General features: G+C 37.2%; 1 pseudogene; it reads right to left on the bottom strand.

The window, feature by feature from the left end:
• Nucleotides 1–1021: 1021 nt before the first annotated feature.
• LOC113076496 (lethal(3)malignant brain tumor-like protein 3) lies at nucleotides 1022–6276 on the bottom strand (annotated as a pseudogene).

Here is a 6276-nt window from a genome sequence, read left to right as displayed (position 1 = left end):
TATTCTATATTATAGATCAGTGGTTAATAGAATATTAAATTAAATAAGTAACAGAAAATCTGAATAAATGGTGTTTTTTTTTGTCAAACACCCCACAACGTACAACTGTTTTGTACATGTTATTTCCATGTATTACAGGCTGACTGAAGGGACTAATAGATCGGTAGGGGTGTTGATGCTAATCCACCACAGGGACTCTAAAGACTAAGAAGTGTGACAGGAGACAGGGCACTGTTCAACTCTTTTATCTGAAGTATTTTAGGGTTCCAAGCAGATGAACACAACATTCTCTAATTAGAACTGGATATTGTACAAGTTATGGCAACAAAGTGTTAAAATGTGTTCTTTATTCAATCATGCACATTAACAACTGATGAAAAATGGCGGCCGCAATCGGCTATTGAAAGTGAAAGTGAAACCGGAATAGCGGAACTCACATAAACTAAGCGGCACACATTCATAATAATAGTCCTTCCACTATAAACACATATAGGGATTATAGAAACACTGACTCCTGCAATTTTGTGTCACATTAAATAATAGACATATAAAATTAGTATTTTACCAGTTCTAAATGATTTAACCGACACTCCCATGGTTCAGTGGGGTGAATCAGAACCTCAACCTGTTTAAAGGCTCTTGCTGGTGCAGCCTGGGCTCCAGTTTCCTCAAAGGTACTTTTCCCAAGTAAAAACCTTGGGGGGCTTATAATCTAAGACACAAAAAAATAAACAGAGTTTAAAAAAACCTTCCGACCACATTACCATGCTCATTAGTTTGTTTAAAGTACAAAAACAACAACAATAAAAAAAAACTTTAGTACAATGTCAAAATCAAAAGCTCATTTAATTTTGGAAACAACATTTCAATATTTATAGCATTACTACATTTCTCACACACAAAAAGTAGAACTCAATTAATAATGTAAAAGTAATGTAAATGATTACATCATATTGCATGAATAGAGTCTCACCTGCAGGTGTAAGTAAGTGTTAGCTCCGCCTCCTCACAGAAACCCTACCTGGATGAATGTAATGGACTGCTGGCATCACACCTGAGAAACCAACAAAAATGCATTAAAACCTCACATAATCATGAGGACACTCATTTGCCCAGAATTCTGCTCACTGACTTACCAATAATCATACGAATCATCCCAGTTGTCAAAGTGAACGAGGAGCGGTTGTCGACAGCAGCAGCAATGGTTGCAACGCAGATGAGTGATGGGTTCTTTCTGTCAACGGCTTCCAGCTTCATCCCTGCACGGAAACCTGACGGTGTGACCGACTAAATAAGGCCAAAGGACACATGGTTATAGAAGACAACATGATCTCCAGGAACACTGAGACATCTCAGATATATATATATATATATATATTCTGTTGTTTTTGTGCATATGAAATGACATACTGTATTAAGACTCTTGAAGAGATGTTTGGGGGCCAGTTGACCCCTACAATTCTTTACATATGTGTTCCAGTTAAACTCTCCATCTCCTGCAGCCTGTAAGCAAACATGCAAATATTACAAGAACAGCATATGCAATACATTTTTTTTTTATTGAATATTCTAATAGCATATGCAACGACTCTGAAAATGTATCCATTCAATCAGAACATGTTTTTTCCATTCCACTGTACAACTTTTCCATCCTTTATCCCTGTAAACACACACTAGATTGCATGTTTGACTGTTGTGCTCAAAGCCAAAAAAAAAAATTCTGGATGAATGGCCCTTAACAGTGTCCAAAAAAAAAAAAAAAAACACTTCAGTTTTGTCCATTCCAAATGTTATTAAACCATAAGTCTCGTGTAGCCAGACCTTCAGACTGAAGGCTAAAGGTCTGGAATTCATGACCATAAGGCCATTTGACTGACAAGTCAATCAACCAATCAGTTTGTTTCATTCATCGTCACGTTTCAGGGCATGGAAATGTCGCCACAATAACAGACTGGTGAGTAAAACTCTCTGACATTTTTTAAAGATTCTATGCCACAAACTTCAAAATCCAGCATTTAGTTGATCCTGATAAGTGCTGGTCATCACAGCTGTAAGCACTAGGCTTTCTTCTTCGTGAGTGGGTTTAGGCGCCACAGTATCTTTGTTTCCAGGCAGAACATTAAAGAACGTGACACGGTGTCTACCAGAAATCCTGTAGAATTCAAACCAATCTCGATGACGACTTCGACACTCCTGGGCGTGATGTCTGAGGCTGAGATTATAAATCCACATGAAACTATGCAACCACATTTCTGAACAAATAAATAAATTATAATTTTATAATATATTTATATTTATTAATTAGATTTTCAACTTATTTTAATAAATTTATTTAATTATGTTTTTGGTATTTATTATTTATAAAATAATAAGCGTTTCCATTACAATATATTCAATTTCAGAATAAATACTAGTAGGACATTTTGTAATCACACCATTCAGAGTTTAAGTAGTTTCAAAACATAAAGAAACACCTATAAAGCACATCTATAATGTTACAAAAACCAAAAATGGAGTTCTGCACAAGAGCTATTTTGCATGTTGTATCTTTGACAACAGATTCATTTGCAGTACAATCTTTATTAGTACATTAAGCACCTTTTGGCAGCAACAGCTTAAGGCTGGGTTTTCTCACACCAGCCTGGCGGCTTCAACATCCCATGAGTCTGCATTTACCCAGAAGTCATAGCATTCCGGGTAACCATCCAAAGTGAAGCCGAATCCTGTAGCCTTGCACCTGAAACAGAAGACAAATAAATCAATATAACAAATTTTACTATATGTACAACTAAAAAACATATTTAGTTTTGTGCACTAAAAAATCACGTCAAGTAACATTACAGTAAAATTTTAGTTCTGGTTACCTCTGCCACAGTCAGAACGCAGAAGAGAGCTGGGTGACAGGGGTCCAGTCCCTCTAATTCATGCCAACTTTAAATCCATTCCTGCTTTGAGGAAATGACTGGTGCTGTATTGCCAACACACACACAAACACAAAAAGATTAGATTTCATTCAAGTAACACTTTTCTAATGACAAGGGCAGATTGACATCAAACCTCAGAATCCTAATTATTTGTTAAATTGAATGTGAACAGAAACACAAGCTATATATGCTGTGTGTCTCACCTCCTTAAAAGTTTCAAGGGAGCGGCAATAGTTCTCTCCTCTTCCAGATAAGCTGACCAACTCCAGGTTTTCTTCTTAACCAGAGGTGCTGTTACTATGAAAAAGCATCATAAAGCTGTCATTCAAATGGCTTTAGAAAAGCAACCAAATTATTATACATTGAAAAAAACAAGCATTATAATTCATAAATATATGGGATACTAGACAAGCTGAAACTGAGTGAAAATACTCAAGACAAAACCGATCCAAGATTGAGATGCAGCAATATTAAAATATAAATGTAATTGGGCCAACACTTATAAGCCAATCATTATTTCATATTATGACCCATATGGGCAATATTACAATTATTTAACATTTTGTCTAAGTGAAATAAAAAGACTAAAATCAGTTATTTAAATGCTATAGCTGAATTAAGGCATCATAACATTATAATGTACAGTACAGATATTCAATTTTGAGATTTCTAAAGGTTACTCTTAACAGTGTTGTTAAATAAGTGAACGTTTTAAAGATTAACTTGATTAATTTCCAATATATTTAATTAAATATATTTAAAAATCTAACCTCTTTAGTCAGAATCCCTAATATTGGCTTACCAACCATTTTGTGTGTGTACTTGTTTAACTATACTTGTTAGGGCCAAAGTGAAATAATAGGACAACCCACTAGTGAGGACACTGCATTACTAGTCCTCACTGGTTAAAAAGATTTGTAAATTGGACAGAATGTTTTTTATTTAAATGTAGTGTCCTGCACGTTTCTGTGAAGGATAGGGGATGGGTTAGGGATTAGAAATTCAGCTGATATAAAGTCAATGGAAGTCAATGCAATACCCTCACTAATACAGAGAAAAAAAGGTGTGTGTGGTGTGTGTGTAAAATAAAAAGAAATTTACCAACCTAGTCTAGCAACTTTAGCTGCTCGTCTCCCCTTTGAGGATTAACCTTCTCCTGAAAAAAAATTTAAAACAATGAGCACATTCCACTTTAGTACACTTCAGTAAATATTGAGTTGCTCTCTTTTGTGTGAGGTAGGTGTGTTTCCATTACTTCTTCCTCCTCTATGTTGTCCTCCTCCTCATCTCCAGATTCCATAAACATCTTCTTCTTCTTTCTCACACGTTTACCTAAACGTTTCTCCTTCGACAGCCTCAGCTGGGGTTGACCTGCACATATACACACAGAGACTTAAATACACCACAGACAGTGCAGCTGGTACAGCTCAGTGAATGTCAAAAACATGTACCTGCCACTGGAGGGCTGTACACAAGGAGCGCTGCAAAATTTGCCTTGGAGAAAGGATTCACGTGAACCAGAGTGACCACATGACCTGCAGTTTGCAGTCGCCTCAGACATGGGAACAATTGCATTGGGCACTGTACTCACACTGGGGCTTCCCACAGCGCTGGGGCTCCTGGTGTTGTTGACCCCTGTCTGCCTGTGGGGGTCCGGTTGAAACTAAAAAAAAAAAAAAAGAGAAATGGAGTTCTCAGAAACAAATAAGAGCAAATAATTTCTCTAATTGGTAGGACAATGTGCGAGTTACTGGTACTCACCCACAGGACTTGTCTGATGCTCTGTATTTGACTGGGGCTTTGCAGTCTGATTTGAAGTTTTGTTCTGCTCAGGGGAATGAATGTCGTTGGTGCCTGTTGTTTGAGGCTGTGGGCCTGTAAGCTCCGCCTCTTTAACTTTGGGCTCCACCTCTGTGGACGATCTCCAGGGTGCCAAATTCAGTCATCCGAAACTACAAATAGACCAGATATTGGAATTTATCATTCTACATTCCTAACAGACAAATGTTTCCCACTCATCACTATATATTTGTACCCGAATGTCACTTCCTGGCAAGGTGGCTATGCCGTCCTTCCAGTCAAGAGCGCTCATCATGTCAAAATCAGCTCCTGCGGCAGGACCGTCAGTCGTAGATGTCTCTGCCATCTTTACCTGTGAAATGGAGGTCAAAAAAGAAAAATAAAGAGTTGCAACATGGACAGGTGACTGAAGTAAGCATCCTAAATTTTACCTTACTATGAATATGTATTAATTGATTTTTGCTTGATATTTTAGAGCTTGGTATAACTACTAAAATGTATAACTACCCTTATAAAAATACCAATGGCATTAATTTCAGTTAGTGTCTGTGGGAATCATGGATCTTCTTCTTTAAAAAAAAATAGCTGTTTCAGTTCATTTTAATGCTTGTTTTGTCTTGTTCTAAATTATTTTAAGTCTTGAGGACTTTGCTGAAGCCCTTGTTGAGAACCACTGCTGTGATGCATAAACTTGCTTATTGAGACCAAAAAAATAATAATAATGTACTGAGTGGCATAGAAAGCTTCGGGAAAAAATATTATTTGAGATACAAATTCTTAACGTCTATAGCTTTCTAATAAATAAGAAAACCGATTTGTTAAAAACTAATCACTGTACTCTGATTGTAGCGAGCGCGTTTACGATCTTAACCCGATTATGCTTAATGAGCCGAAGTAACCCGTAAACCCGTTTCTTTTATCGAGTGAAGTCATAACGGCTTAAGCATAAACCGGTCGACACAGGCATTTTTTCAGCCCCATACTCCGATTTCACGCAGCATGTAAACGCATTAACATGCTTTCTGTCGGCTTATTGAAGTGCGCATGTGATACGTGACAGGACTCATCATTAGTGCAGATTTAAGCGCATCTAGTTGGACCAAACGTTTAGCCTTTTATGACCCAAAAAAATGTTAATAATGTGTTTTCAAAAGTGGTTCATTCAAAACTCTGAGGATAATATGCTGTAGTTTCCCGCTGACGTGTTGCACGCTTTAACATTACAACCGACAAAATGTATGGAATATTCCAAGTTAGGCTACTCGGAATCAGAAACGCAAATGATTATACTTTGACGCCAAGTGCTACAGGGAATAACCCGATTTATTAATGAAGTCATGTAAACGTAGCTTGCGTTGTCAGGTTACTGATGTGCATGTAAACGGGGAAACTGGTTATGTTTTAGTAAGCGGATATTTGTAAGTTATCAGCTTACTGGTGTGCATGTAAACATGCTCAGTGATCTTCACAGGCCTAATCATAATCACTTCCATCTGGCAAAAGAGTTGGGGGTGGGTTTTAAATATGCAGATCAGCACGCGTTGTTTTAGTA

This window comes from Carassius auratus, unplaced genomic scaffold, assembly GCF_003368295.1.
Source record: "Carassius auratus strain Wakin unplaced genomic scaffold, ASM336829v1 scaf_tig00020497, whole genome shotgun sequence".
Taxonomy (NCBI): domain Eukaryota; kingdom Metazoa; phylum Chordata; class Actinopteri; order Cypriniformes; family Cyprinidae; genus Carassius; species Carassius auratus.
The sequence above is the reverse complement of the archived record's forward strand: the minus strand, read 5'-3'. Positions and strand labels throughout refer to the sequence as shown.